Source organism: Panthera pardus, unplaced genomic scaffold (assembly GCF_024362965.1).
Source record: "Panthera pardus isolate Hobbes unplaced genomic scaffold, ASM2436296v1 HiC_scaffold_16, whole genome shotgun sequence".
NCBI classification, from domain to species: Eukaryota; Metazoa; Chordata; class Mammalia; order Carnivora; family Felidae; genus Panthera; species Panthera pardus.
In genome coordinates, this window is record NW_026526721.1 from 38,420,673 (window position 1) to 38,437,198 (window position 16,526).

The window sequence follows — 16,526 nt, forward strand, 5'->3', positions numbered from 1 at the left end:
GTGATGAGTAAATAATAGTGGTTTTCTTTAAATTTTACAAATAAATGCTTTTAGTTATAAATCACAATCATGAAAGCTATATTTACCTTAAGTTAATTTTGGTTGTATTATCATAAAAATATATACTTTGCTATCACAATAACTGGTTTCATAAAGAATGACAGCATGTTACTGAAATGTAGCAAAGACAGAGGTGTGCAGTACTGATAATTACACTAATTTCTTATGAACAATGATTTGAAATACCCACATATATTTTTTCTTCACTGAACTAATCTCACAATTTGAGTAAACGTAACAAAATGCCAGAAACAAATATCAATACCCAAGATTAAGAGAATCTCTGTTTTTCCAAACCTCCAAAAGCCACAATTATTGTCTATGAGATAGCTTTAACATATTGCTGGATAGAGATGAACTTTTATGAGGTTGATAACTAATGCCATAGACAAAATTAGTCAAGTTTCTTTATTGCAAGACTTCTCAGAGTTTATTAAATATGTCAGGGTATATTGTGAATTTCTAAGGGAAAGAAGCATTAGATAATGGAAGGATATAAGGTATATTTCCCCATGAAAACCTTTCAGAAGACTAGTTTTGTGTCTTACACAATATTAAAGTATTCCAGATGAGTGTTGTATAAAGCATGATGCTGTAATAAATCCAGTATAGCTTAAAAATCATGGAGAGAGGTTGTTTATTTAATATTTTTCCCATGAATCTAATTATAAAATATTATACGAAATATGAATTAGTTCTCTACCTTTCCAAAAAAGAATTTTGGGGGTAAAGTCTTATTCTTTGTGAAGGGATTGTATTTTAGGAAAAAAAAAATTAATCTAGTTTGTGTTTTTTCCCCAGAGATTTATTTTGTTATGATGCAGACCAAAACTGGGGAAAAATAATATATTGAATCAATATACAAATTTAATATTTCCAAAGTACTTTGGTGTAGGCAGTCTCTCACTTCTTAATAGCACTTTGGTTATTGAAGGCAGAATAAGGCTTGCAGTAAATAGACTGTCCACATATGAACTATTTAAAGATAGAGCTGAGAGGTTGATTTCTACCATCCTATGAATTGTGCAGATTACAACTTTGGGGAAAGATCAGCCTTATCAAATTAGAGTCATAAACTGGAATTAAATGTGGTAACCCCCTGCAGACACACCCTGTCAGGCTGACTGCCAGAGAGAATGAAACAACCACTGGGTCCACTGGGTGTGTCAAGAAGATAAGTGAGATCCTTGAAGCAGGACCCAGGAGTAGTTTTCAGTTCATGCTGACCTGTATGTTTAGATCATGCAGTCATGGGAGTGTAGTCCAATTCACTCCTAACTTTCTAAGAGCTTCTCACTAACAGTTTTTGGGAACCTGGGGGCATGTTGTATAGCATGTCACATTGTGTCGAAAGCAATGTGACATAAAAAATATAAAGAATTAGAAGGGAAGTGACAGACAAAATTACATACTTAGATGAAAAGTATGTCATTCTTTTTTTTTTTCTTTTTTTTTTTTTTGTAAGTAATTCAAGTGGAGCAAATGCATATGTTTTCCCAGTGTTTGCAAGCTAGCCAACAGCATGATTTCCTAAGTAGCCAAGCTACCTTTAGGTATTTGGCAGTTGACATATTTCTAATAAATACTTCTCTAACCACTTTGTAAGAAGTCATTTCTGGCTTTGCTTTTTGAACTACAATTCATCAAAAGCACCCCATGGATTAATGTTATTCATGCTGCTAGATAAATGCTGTGAAGTTCAACAGTAGTTTACCTAGGATTATTGACATGCGTAATGAGAGGCTCGATGAAACAGTGAAGCCATATTACACTGTGTTTAAAAAGGGCTCCAATTGGGTTCATTACAAAATAAAGTTGTTTTTTTTTTTTTTTTTTTTACCCTTTGCACACAGGGTATAATGTTTCATTAGTCACTGGTTGTATAAATATAAAAAGCTACTCTCTTCTGTTAATGGTTTGGCTGTTTCAAAACCCTACTAAATGATGAAATTTGAGTGGCATTTCGATCTATAATGAATGCTGTATGCATTTCGGAATGGAGTGATAAGTGATCATTTGTGAGAACTTTACCCTTTTATCTTTTACACCGAGGTTGATTTTACATTAGCTGTGATAATTTAATATAGCTCTAGCACAGAAGGGCCTTTCATGAGCTGAGACTGTGTCTTTGACTCTACCACAGTTGCCTAGGTTCTATTGATTCTTAACTTGATGGAGGTCTGAACACTTTCCTGTGAAATCATCTGCTATCTAGATGCCATCCTAATGGTTAGATTTTATTCTTTGGGTGTCAATGGAAGTACATTATTTAAATGTTGTCACATTTAGTTGTTAACAGCGCTGACATTTTGTGTTATGGTCACTGGAGGGCTTTTCTCCCCTTCTCCTAATTACACCTTTACAAATTTTAGCTTTAGAACTACAGATGGTAATTTGAAACTGCCAGTCTAAAATTCACCCTTAGTGAAGGTCTAACAAAATTTAGCATACAAATACTTGCAGGATAAAACACTATATTTATGAAATATTTGTATTGTGCAGGTTCCATTGGGAAATAAGGTACCATTTTTCACTTAACAAGCTCAGCAATGGAAAAATCTAGCTGCTAATTTGGTAGCCTCAGTTATTGTATTAATTCATGTGAACAGAATAGGGTTTTTTTCCTTGCTTTTTGCTTTTGCATAAAAATATTGAAGTCATTCTTATGTTTTCATTGGTACCATGCTATTTATTTATTTAGGGAGGCTGATTATTTCCATGTTAATGGTGTTTAAACATGCTGTTGCATTGCTGTTTTTACTATTTGGAGAAGTCAGATGAAAAGAAAAATTCTTTCACCAAATAAATCTTTAACATTTATCTACCGAATACAAAAGCACTATAGGTGAACAGAACTCAAGAAGTTTAGAATTGAATATCGAAGATAAGTTAAGCTTTCAAGTAGATATAATATCATAATAAAGGAACTAGAGGAGTATGGACTTACAATGATGTAGCTGTTCAGAGTCTTTGAAAGTATGGTCCAAGTATCTGGACTAAAAAAAAAATAGTAACAGAGCACTTCTGAATTATTAAAAGACAAATGGTATACATCATTAATGGAAGTACCCAACACAGGGCCAGGTGCATAGATATGCAATAAATCAAACAATTCTTATCATGTTACTAGTAGCCTTATGATACCAAAAGACATCTCGATCTAATGCTCTAGTAAAAAACTTCGCCAAGAGTTGCATACAATTTAGTGCCCACAGTCTTCCCTGTATGGTACCCAGAGCGTGAATTAGGTTATCTAAGAACAAGACAATTGTAAATTCTTGCTAAATAAGCAGTAGAGAATATCTTGAAGAGAGTGCAGGAGAAAAGTTATAATTACTTCTTTGTCTAACGCAGCATCAAGTTCAGAGGGTTTAGATACAGTATCTTCTCCCCAAGAAAAGAGCTCCCAGATGCACATCCTTCAAGTAGAGAGAACATGGAAGATGCTATTTTATCACACAAGGAATGGCTGCAGAGAATTACAGATGACCTTAGGCTAATCTTATTTTGTGGATGGAGGCAACTGAAGTCCTTATATTTATTTGTCATCAATTGATGTGAAATATATGTTCTTTTGAAAGTGTCAGAAACATATAGCACCCAGGAAAACTTGAGAATGAATATGGAAAGTGAGAAACACAAATCAGTACACTTGCTTCATATCTTTAACTTCGTTCTCATCACCCAGTATCTTTCACCTCCCTTCACCCTCATGCTAGAGAAATTTGGAACCACTCCTCAAAATACAAATGGAAGAGGAACAGATGCTGGAACTCTTTGGTAACATCTGTACCTTCAAAACCCTCCCTAAGATTTGGAAAGAAATATAGCAATGAAGTAGAAAAGAAATAAGTATTTTATTTCTTCTTCTACAGTAGTGGCACTAACTATGGCAGGCCTAGACTGTAGGAGAGAGTAACATGGAGTCAGATTAGAATTTCAGTGGAGAACCCACTCCACTCAGAACCCAACTCAGCGTTGTCTCAGACAGTCATAACATAGTTGAGCACTATTCTAGAAAGGTTTGCATATTTCCCATCTCTCTTCAAACATATTCTTCCTATTACCATAAGAACCCTTATATGAGATTTAAAATTATTTTGCTACTGCTCTAATATTCCTTTACTTCATTATTTTTCTACTTGTGTGGATAAGCTTTTGAAACAATTCATTACTTCTTCATTATCGTAACTTACTATTCTTGTTGTGAGTGAAATTGCCCACGACAGACCCTGCCATGTTTTTACTTTTATGTGTAGATATTTTGCCTTTGTAGCAAATTTTAGTTTTACAACCACATAAAAACTAGTAAAATCCTCCATAACTAGTATAATTATAGTAGAAAGTAAAAAATAATAAAAAGTTTCTTTATATTTCTGTAACGTCAATCAGTTTACTGACAGTCACTGACTTGATATCTCTAACATATCACTTGACAGTTACCATTTGTTTTATGTATTTGATCATGTATCTGTTGAAATTAATACTGATGAAAAATATGATATTGATTTTTTATGTTTCCAGGATAATTTACCTCAGAAATAACACACACACACACACACACACACACACACACACACACAATAGGATCCATCACATTTTATTGTTAGTTAATAAGAACCATCATAAAAAGAGTGTTTCAGATTTTTAATAGAGAGAATATTACTTCTAGAAATATCTGTGTGTTTTAGTCTAGTGAAAGGTATCAAGCTATTAAATATGCCTTTTCAGCTTTTAAAAATCAATATAACTACTATTTTCATTTCACTCTGTTGTTATTATAAATAATAAATGTCAGAAATACTCAGAGACAGAGTTATACACACAAATATTGCATAGTCCTGCATTAAGCCAAGCACCTAGCTTTGTTGCATAGTTTAGACATATATCTTTTTCAGAGATTATACGTAAGTATAGGCTCACTTTCAGTCCTCAGTGCTGAAATTTTCCCTTTCACTTGATTTGCTTACCATGGGAGAGAGACAAACAGAGTCATGGAGGGTAGGCTTTCTTTCACTTCAGCAAAAACCTCCAAGTCATCTATCACCTCCTTCAAAGTTTCGCTAGAGTGTAGAACATAAGTTCAGTTGCTTTAGGGTTATTAGTACCTGATCCTAAATTTAGCAAAATAATTAATACATGTATAGGTGAGTGAGGTAATAATTATGAAACAGATTAGGGCTATCATAAACTAATACCTTAAACTTGTTTTTAAACTTCACTTACCATAAGAACTAAGCAAATATGATTATGATATGTACATTTCTTTTCTTGAAATATATGTTACACATATTCATGTCATGATTATCAATGATTTGAAAACTCTTGAGAACTTTCATCACATTAAAATGAAAAATGTACCTCTGTGCTTCCTAGTAAATATGTAGCTAAAAAGTTGGCAGTAACATGTACATTTACCATTACATTTATCTAGCAATGAAACATTTGGAAACATTGAGAGCGTTGCAAGACTACATGCCTTTTTTTTTTCCTCTTAGTTGTAGTGTTAGGCGAGGTGCAACAGATCACTGTGGAACTAAGAGAATGAGTTCATATGGGGAGGTGGCCAGGGAGAAAGAGAAGTCTGGATTACGGACAGATGCACAACCTAGTAAACATTAAAAAGGGATTCAGCTAAAATCTGTTCCCTCACATGGAAACAGACCTACCAGTTGGTAAATTAATTCTGTGTAGTCATAATGAGCATTTTTCCTTTGGAGAAGCTTTCTTTAGAAGTGTCAAGGGGAAAATACACAGTGTGGGAAGAAAAGGAGAGAAAAGACATCCATATGGAGCAAAAAACAGTGCACTCGTGGAAGAGCCCTATGGTTGCTGCCTTCATCTCTGGTGGAGAGTTTGCAGACAGTAAGCTAGTTGGACAAGTCTTAAAACAGTGCCTTCTTTAATTGCTGAGATAAAACATCAGTTCTGGACATGAATACAGTAGGGAGAGCCTGTGGGAAAGGCACACCTCTGCATAAATATGCTGTTGAACTCTGCAGAGAGAAGTGGAATAGGATCAAATAGTGGAGACAGGAGCACTTTTGCATTATAAAACATTTTAAAAGTTGCATACGTGCAGGCATACATATCACCGTGTTGAGGTTTAATTCCATCTCTTTGTTTTAAGATGAGCATGAATTGTATAAAATGAGATTTTACCTTCAGAGTAAAATTCCCGTTCAGAGATAGCACTCAACCATTCTGCAGTAAATGTTTCGATGATACCTACCTCGACCACTGGCTAAAATGTCCATGGGGAAAACCCTCATTCCTGCCTGAAGGGAGAGTCCATCGCCCAACAATTTTAGCATTGTAAATATCTTTTCTTACACTATTTATACATAATCTTTTCTATCAGTTGCAGTAAGGTAAACAGAAGAATAGAATCCATGACTCTCAGTCTTGCTAGATTTTTTATGTGGAAATAAGGTGAGTTTGTAGCTTTTCAAAGGTCTACAAAGCTCTTGCACTCAAGTGTATGCACACTAATTGGCAAATTCATTTAAGAATTCAAGCAATATTCAATGGCCCAATGATGAAAATTGAAGCATCTGTTTTCAGAAATAATGGCACACCTAACTAGAAGATACATATTTTTCATGAAACCTGCTTAGTAGCTTCTTACAGTGTAATTTTTACTAACATTGTAACAACACATCATGTGCTTGTTCCAGAACCTAAGAACTATCCTTGACTCCACTTGAGACTAATCTCCAATTCATCAGCAAGTTCTGATGACACTATTTCCAAACCATGTGTTCAGTATGTCCACTTGTCTCCATTATTCTCTCTAGCCTACACTATTGACTTCCATGTCTACAATCTCTTTCCCACACATATAAATGTTCTAAATACACATTCCTTCATATATTTCCCCTAAGTTTTTCCAAAGGCATTTCATCACACTTAGTGTAAAACCCAAATCCTTACTAACCTAGCTTACCAAACCATACACAATATGCTACTATCTACATACGTGACATCTCATTACTCTCTACACAATCACTTGTTTCTCTGGATCTCCTTCAACTCCTCTAAGACGTCGAGCTCAATCTCTTTTAAGGAAGTTTGCTTCTGCCCAGAATGCTTGTCCAGAAAGTACAAGGAATTCTGTCATGAACGCGGGTATTTGCAAGAGTGATTTCTTATCATTCAGATCTCAGATTAAATGAATCTTCCGAAAAAGGATATTTTTGTCCCACTCCAATCTAAAATAGCGCAAATCACACATCGCTTAATTTTAATTCTCTGCGGGGCATTTATCATTATTTGGTATTTTAGCTGTGTATTTGTATATTTGATTGTATAAATGTGTATGTATACATATATGTATGCATTTATGTGTATATATATGTGTATATATATATATATATATATATATATAATCTGTTTACATGAATATATTCTATATCCAACCAGTACATTATGACTTTCTTGAAAGCAGAGATCTTATGAGTCTCATTTATCTCTGTATCTCCAGCTTTTAGAACAATGCCTTCTAAATAGTAAGCAATCAGTAAATACTTCTCCAATGATTACATTTCTTTGTCTCTGTATATCTCTATCTTTGTCTCTCTCTCTTTTTCAACAGAAGAAACTTTAATAAAATGTGTATGAATGTATACATATATACATACACAAATGCCCATATTCACATATATGCATATGTGTGTGTGTCCATATGTACTGTCTTGACTTCTGAGCAAAAATGGGGAAACTGATATTCATTCTTTGGTCACCCAAATCAAGACCTTTAGGTTTCATCTCTTATTAGGAAAAGAAGTGAGATCTAGAGATATATTTATTTGGCAATCCATATGTAAATGATGCCTTATACAGTTAAGCAGTGAATGAAACGAACAACTGTGTATAGAATAAATAATATCTTTAATAGAAATCCTAGAAATTAGAAGACTTATATAATTGACTTCACATGTCTGTTCATTTTTTTTTTCAAAATTATGAGATTATTGCTTACTAACAATTGGATTTGTTTTCTTTGTAAATCTGTAACATCACTTATAAAGATAAGATTTATTTCTGGCCAAATATAAAGTGTTTTCTGAAAATCTATATCACAGTGCTATAGTACCTAATATTTTATTATTTCAGGAAATCTTTCTTGAGTATCTACTATGTACAAAGTGCTAGGCCAAGCACTGCAGAACCTATAATGAATAAATAAACACTCCCTATTATGCCTGGACTTCTCAGTAAAAATGAACAAAAGTGAAGTGTTTTCACCCCAATCCTTCACCATGATGCAACTTCAGAGATGTTTTTAGGATCCCTTCATTAATTGTAATATTCCAAGAGACGCATTCAGGAGAATATGAAATTCCATAGTTAGAAATATGTCAGTAAAATATTCACTTTCTTATTTAGAGCATGTCTTAGATGTAAATAACTTGGAGAAGGTTATCAGTTTGTATAACTAAATCCCACGTGGAAACCAGTTCATTTAATAATCTATTGTAAGATTAGGAAAGACCTTTCTTTATGTTAGAACTCTGAATATTAGGGATACAGGTCAGGATCTAGATTTCTCCATCAGTGTGTTTCTACTAGATCACACTTCCCTTGTGTATTTTCAGATTTGATTTTTTTCTTTAATGGATGACAGAACTATTCTCCAAAAAACAACCTTTCATCCTTACAGAGCTTAAAGTGTTTGACCAACTCATCTGATTCATTTTGGTAAAGTACTTTTAAGAAGGAGCTCACAGTATTGACATAGGTGGAGCTAAATAATGTGGGATCATCCACTTGAAAGGATTTTTCCTACTTTAGATTTTACTTTACTTTTGTAAGTTTGGAACTTGAAGAAGTATTTTTAAAGAAAAATATGTGGGATCATCCACTTGAAAGGATTTTTCCTACTTTAGATTTTACTTTACTTTTGTAAGTTTGGAACTTGAAGAAGTATTTTTAAAGAAAAATGCATATATTTTTTTTCAAATAACAGACTGATTTTATTCATAAACTTTCCTTGTAATTACATAGAACTGTTGGTTACCGCCTACAGTTGAAAATTGCAGTACTTTTCATTTTTTAAAAACAGCTTTTTTTTATTATAAAAGGATTCCATTTAGTATGTGAAGCCAGTGGAAGCTATCAGAAGGATGAAAAGGGATTCATTCAAATCTAATTTTTAAAAGGGCTCCTTTTTATGAAGCAGACGGGGTTACCATACAACTCTTGAGGATGAAGTATGTACTGGCAAGTTGAGGCCTTGTCAACCTGGTGGTTGTCATTTAAGTAAGAGCCTTGGTGCTGTTATCCATTCTTATGCTATAATCCAAATAGGCTGCTACATGTAGCTGAACATAATGGGGATAGATAAACGCCCTTCTCTGCACAGGTGAAAAAGCAAATATAGTACATTTTTCCTCTTACAATTGCTTCCAATGGCAGTGCAATTATCAGTAAGAAGGTTAAGGATGCCTTATTATTTTTAAGGTTAGGAAATGTGGATAGCTTCTATCACAAAGATACTTCTTACCTTAATACTTCTAATATATGTTGAGTTCCGACTCTTCTGTATCTCCATTAATAATCCTTGGCTTGGACTCACTCTTGATTACCCTGGGACCACCCTGGGGAGTTAGTGACATAAAGCAGAAAGAAAGTAGACATATGGAGTCCAGACTAAATGGTAACAATTTTTCTCCCTATTGAACACTAGTCCTTAGAGAGAAACAAGCAGCTTGGGCTTCTGGGACTCTTTAGACTTAATTTTGCTTAGAAAATCCATTCTGAATGGGCCAGAATGCCATTTTTAAAAAGAGAAACTGCCACCAAACAAAACACGTTGACAAGTTAGAAATTATTGTACACTGCATTTGTAGAGAACAGAACATACCTTTAACCTGAAAAGCTCGTTATTGGAAAAAAGGTGCTACACCACTCTTCAATTTATTGTATACAGTGCTTGTTGGAACTGATTTCATTTTAACAAGGTTATACAGGATCTGCTGTGCTCTAATAAGCTCCAGTAACAAAATGTGGTTGCATTTTGTTAAACTCCTTCATTAGGATGTGATTAAAAAGGGTACTTTTCTATTTTTTGAATTGGATGACATGATTTAGAGCTCTAACACATTTTAAAACATTGAAAAACTGCATGCAGAATATAAAATTCTTCAGTGTACTACATCTTAATTTTTTAAATAATCATTTGGACTTGAAGACTCTTAGCAGAAATTTCTAAAAACTATCTCACACATCGTATTAGGAAGGGAGAGGATTTTTTTTGCACTCACTAAGCATGAATAAGGCTCAATTACTGACTCATGTTATTAAAATGATACTATTCCCTATTTACTGACATCATTGTCATTATCACCAGTAGGAGTCTTATTTATAAAGCGCTAGTCAAATTCAAAGCATAGAGCCAGGTACCTGAAGGAAGCACAGAGGTGTATCATAGATTCTGTTCTCTGTTATCTGTGTATATTCTGCATACTGTTTACTGTATTAATAAGAATTCAAATAATAGAGTGTATTAATAGATTATGTAAATTAGAAAAATAGCATCACACATGTATTTTATTCTCCACTGGGGGAGACAAAGAGGGACATGGAGTTAGTGAGAGGCCCATAACTTTGGTTGTGCCTATAGTGGTGTGCCATGAACACAAACATTATTGTCATGGGGATCTTGATAAGAAAGTGAGGGAAGCACTATATAAAGTCAAAAAGCATGATGGGTATTCAGAGAGAAAGGAAATCAGTTTATATTCAGTTGGTCAAGGAAGTCTTCACAGAGCAGGTCCAGATCAGGCAGGAACTTGGGAGTAGCATTTTACTAGGTATATCAAGAAAGGGATAGAGATGGGAAAATACTAGGGGGTTGAATCAGAGTAAACTTGTCCCAAGTTAAAATGATATTTTAAAAACCAAAGATATGTTGCCTTATAAGCCTATAGTTAATTATATATATAGTGTGTATATATATATATATATATATATATATGTATACGTATATATATATATATATATATACACACACACACACACACACACATATATATATATGACAGTAACATAATATGTAACAAGCATGTGTAGAAAGAAGTATCTGCTAAGTGCCTTGAAAGTGCTTTGAAGGAAGATATTAACTGCAGAATTTGGAAATGCTTTACAGATGAGGTCATATTTAAACTAAACTTAAAAGACAAGAAATGTAATGTTAGTGTCATATAACAGGATGTGGCTCTGAGAACATGGCGGCAAAGAGACCAGCAAGAGCTGAGTCTAGAATTTTGGGAAAAGACTTGTGTTGGGAGCAGATGTCTCCTTGTGTGCTGGACTTCCACTTTTTTGCTCACCTTAACTGGGCACTATGAAAAATAAAGAAGCCAGACATGAGGGCCCTGAGGAACTTTAGTCCCTGTTGTTCCAGCACAGTGCCTGAAAACAATGGTGGAGACAGTTTGGAATTCTTCATGACAGAATCAAGCAGGTAGATCAGGGGTGACGATGGACTGCTGAATTTGTGGGAACAAAGTTGAGCCATGGTTCCTGGACACAGATTTTAGTTTCCTGACTCAACAAGTTTGTTGTGTGAGCTGATAATTGTGCTTCTGCGAGTGAATAGGTCCTTATAGAAGTATTCCACACTATTTATACTGCATTTATTTGTCACCCAGCATTCACGAACATGAATAACTTTTGCTGCCTACTTAGACTTTGCCTGCACTAATATGCAATTGGACGATGACTAAATTTGGGGTTCAGTGGACATTATTGAAATACTCCTGAAATTTTCTTTTACATGAAAACAGTTGTAATCCACACTTTATGTGTAGGTAAAACTCTAAGCAAATGTTTTCATTCCTGAAACCTTTACTTTTCTCAGTTTCCTATCAAAAATGCTCACATTTTTCCTTTAAACAAATCCCTGAATTTTCTATAGTAGATGTCTATCTAGACAAACAAAATCTCATTATTTTTACTTTGTTCACTCCTCAAAATACAATTTTTCTCCACTATACATTTTATCAGTTACTCACTCTTCATTCTTTATGCCTTAACCTCTAGAAAATATATAACACAGTTCATTTCTTTTGTAAATTGTAACTTCTGAACTTTTTATTGGTAACCACTTTTTTTCAGGAAAAATTAATATTATTTGATTGAAATACGACCTTAAATATAGCAATAAAAAATTTGGCCCCATCTTTTGTATTGTAGAAATCAGAGATGAAATGCGATATAGTTAATTGATTGACTTATTATATAGTTGTCATTTATGAATTTTAATATTCATAAATTATGTCACAAACCATTTTCTCAATTTTTCTAGTGTATAGTTACTTAGTGTCCGTGCCCAGACATCCTTTCATCATATGATGTTAACATATAAGGCATATGTTAAGATCTCCTAAAATCAACATCTCGTATTCAGCAAATTACATGTAATATTAATATGGCTGCAGATTATCTTGCTTGAACAGAGTAAATTAATGTCAAATCAGGATGTGGTTATTTTTGTCATGTTTTGTGCATGTATATAATTCTTCTGCATGTAGATTAGTTTATTTTTATTCTTGAGAAAAAATAAATGGATATGTCTTAAAAGGGGAAAAATGACCTGCATTTTCTATCCTGTACTGTATTTGATTGAACAATTTGTATAACAGTTTAATGGTTTTAAAAATGTACAGAATTCTAGACACTTCTAAAATGAAACAAATGATTAGTACTAGTGTTTCTTATTTCATGTTTCCTTATGAAAATGTAGTTCCATTTTCCCTATGAATGTCTAAGTAAAAGACCAAAAGTGAATGAACCAAATCAAATCTCTTAAACAATCGCTAAATGATGCCAAAATGTTGCTACTCAGTTATAGGAGTGAAAAACCAGAGATGAGTGTTTTGACTTAGAAAAGGCAGCTCAGAGTCCTTTTCTAATTTCTGCTTTTACAAGAGTTACAGTCAGGCAGCTAAAATAACTAATCTTGAGATGGAAGTGTTGGAGAAATCACTCCATTATACTCATATGGAATAAAATATTCTCTCTGTACCATAACATACATATATATTCACATATATTTAAATTTAGGACAAGGAAGCTCTATCTCAAAGTTCTGTCATCCATTAAGGGGCTATAATAATAGATAACTCCAAAATTTGTCATGCTCTTTTACTACTGATCACAATAGGATTTGCTTAGTGAACCCTGCTGACCATTCACCCTTTTTCTGAAGGTCTCAAATTAGGTGCAAATGAAGAGAGTTCATAAGGAGACATGGAGGACATGAATCTCTGGGCAGGCTCGCACTGCTTTCAGAGTAGCAGGAGAGGGGAGCGATGATTCCTTTTGTTAGCAAGGAAACATATTGAAGGAAGAAGCTGTATGTCGTGGCCTTAGAAATTTATCTTTCGGGAGCACCTGGCTGGCTCAGTTGGTAGAGCATCTGACTCTTGATCTTGGGGTCTGATCAAGTCCCACAATGAGGATAGAGTTTACTTAAAAGAAGTAAAAGGAGGTATTTTTTTCTTAGGAGAAGTAATATAATCTTTAGCTTTATATTAACTAGATGACCCTGTAAAAAAAATGGACTTTTCTAGATCTCCTAAAATATGTCATATGCTTATAATGCTATGAAAAAGTTCATTTATTCACCTTCTAAATGTGCTAGGATCCTAACAACAAAGTAGGCAGAGTTTTTCCCTTCAAGGATTAATTGTCAAGTGTGGAGACTGACATCAATAAAGCTTAGATAGAAGAGAGAAGTTATCATACATTTATTTTTTATCTTTCTAAGAATTCCAACTAATCTTATGTTGTTGAATTTCAGTTGATTCTGATTACTCTCCTGGTGTTGAATATTTAGATTATTACAACGTTTGCTCTTTTACAATAGAATAAGTAATGGGACAAACAAGAATGTGCCATAAGAAGGATAAAGGCAAATGTTTTAAAATGTTTCAGAACACATAAGATGAAATAAAGTTAGTAGTGATTAAAAACATGTAACAGTGATTGAGAGGGTTTACTTGTTTGACAGATACCTTTCCTGACCCAACTGTCATTTGGCCAAGGCGCTTTCCATTAAATTGCTTCCAGCAGGTTTGTTTTTAGGTACATAGGCAGTCAAGAAGGAAGGATGAGAGAGGATGATGAGCAGATAAAGAGGAGTCGGTATAAGTCAATAATACTTTGTAGTATTACCTCATCTGTCTGGACACTTCAAAAGATTCTAAGGTGGTTCTCTTAAAGTAGAGTAACAATTGTTAAAACTATTGTTTCCTGGGGCGCCTGGGTGGCTCAGTCGGTTAAGCGGCCGACTTCGGCTCAGGTCATGATCTCGCGGTCTGTGAGTTCGAGCCCCGCGTCGGGCTCTGTGCTGACAGCTCAGAGCCTGGAGCCTGCTAAAAAAAAAAAAAAAAACAAAAACAAAAAAAACTATTGTTTCCTTAATCCTTGAAATGTTAGCCAAGGAAAAACCCTATATTTCATGCATTTTCAGTTATAGGAAATAAAGATATTGTTTGGTTTACACAAAAATGTTCATAGTACCTGAAAATACATGGGCTCTTTCCAAAACAAATCAAGCTGATTTTCGTTGGTATGGAATAAAGGGGGAAAAAAAAGTCCAAATAATGGTTTTTTTGGCCAGACTAAAAAATGGACAAACAAAAACACTAAAACCTATTATTTGTGTTATACTTCTTAAGAATTGAATGATATTAGCTAATTTTGAAAGGCTGCTTTTCAGATCTAATGGAATCTTATTTTAACTTAGTGTCTGATAGCTAATAATCTGATGTTTATCATCTGTGCTAGGTTTGGTAGTAGCAGGTTCTTTACATGAGGTGTTATATAGGACTAACATTATTATATGTACTTGATAACCTTCTAAGGTATTTCCTTTTGCATAAATTAAATGCATATATTTTGAGATCCTAATGAGAAAAGGATTTTACTAGCAGACGAAGAATGTATTATTTTCTTTTTTAGATATGCCTGAAAATTAAAATTACTCATGTTTTTTTCATTTAGAAAATATCTTTCATTTACCTCCAGCCTGCCACACCATTTAGAAAAGCTTACCATGAAAATAAGAATATTATAAAAATTAGTAAATAAGAAGTATATGTGCACATATACATAATATTTATTCAGATTATAATGTTGTTAAAGTCAGTTCTGTTTTATGATCATGGTAATCTCACAGCAGGCAATGCCCATTTTCTCCAGTGATTAATGTAGCACCATTGAGTTTTTAGAAGGTTGTTTTCTTAATTTGACTGTCTAGGAAGCATTTTCCCTGTTGAAAAACAGGTGTAAACATCAATACCCAAGATAAGAGAGTGAGCTCCTACTGTTTTCTGATGTCTCCAGTGTAGAGAACTCAGAAGGTTAAAGTCTGAGGATTGGGTAAGGCTAATTTATCAGAAGTAAAAAACTAGAAAATTTTTGGTGTGATTCAAAGACTTCAGCTGAGAGAATGACAGGAAGCCTTTTAACGGCAAAATAATCTGTCAAACGCTTTGAATATATAGGGACTGTGTGGCAAACATGTGAAATCAAACCCCAGCACAGTAATTACAGGTAATTTGTGAACTGTTTCTCATTTCCTCACTGTGTAAATTATATGCCTATTCACTTGAGACAAGATTTGACTTTTTGAGAATCTTACTGAGATTCTGTAGCTTAACACTGGCCCTATTGTTTCAGTGTTCCCTATGCTGCTCTTCAAATTTGCAGCCAGTTTTGAGTGAAAGGAGGGAAGATTTTGGTGTAAAGCTCTAAGTTATTCTGTTTATTTTGTTTTCTGTATTTGAGTCTACTGTTAACTTTCGGCAACTTTGATTATGGATCAGGTGTTTAATATTATGGTTCAAGTCTATGTTCAATCACCTCTCCTATGTATGCCAAATAAAATAAATCATAAACCTTTCAGAATATTGGGTTCCATGCTAGTTGACTCAATACCTGTTAAAGACTCCTAGGTACTGCAAAATTGTTAGAAGGCGTTACCAGCTAATCAGGGTAAGAATTGCAAGACTCTAAGCTGTACATTAACATCATTTGTGAGAAAAGGAAAAGCAAAGTAATAATAATAACAATAAGCTTCTTTTTTTGTTTGTTTCTAAAGATCGCTCTCATTTTACTTCCTGCCATTAAGTTTTCCTAAAAGAAAAAAAAAATCAAAATTAAAAAAAAAAGAAAACCATTTAACACGCATATACTCATCCATCATTAACATTTCTTTAATCTTATATGGTGGCGTTATTTGTGTTTATTTCTGTTGTGTTTTTTTTCTTTGTTTACTTCTTTGACAAAGCATGTCACTTTTTGTTTTACCTAGTTGTATTTTGCTACTGCATGTCATATGTTTTAAATGACTCAGTGAACAAATGAATTCTTGTCATTTTAAATTTCACTCGAAATATTACAAACAATCTGCTCATTCTCAAACACTGCTCCACATTTTTTGCTTTGGGTGGGAG

At 33.8% G+C, this 16,526-nt stretch overlaps 1 protein-coding gene across 2 annotated transcripts in view; it reads left to right on the forward strand.

Annotated features, from left to right (window-relative positions):
- The window catches only part of CADM2 (cell adhesion molecule 2), a 336,787-nt gene that overhangs the window by 231,889 nt on the left and 88,372 nt on the right, over window positions 1-16,526 (forward strand). The gene's annotated exons all lie outside the window — the stretch shown is intronic.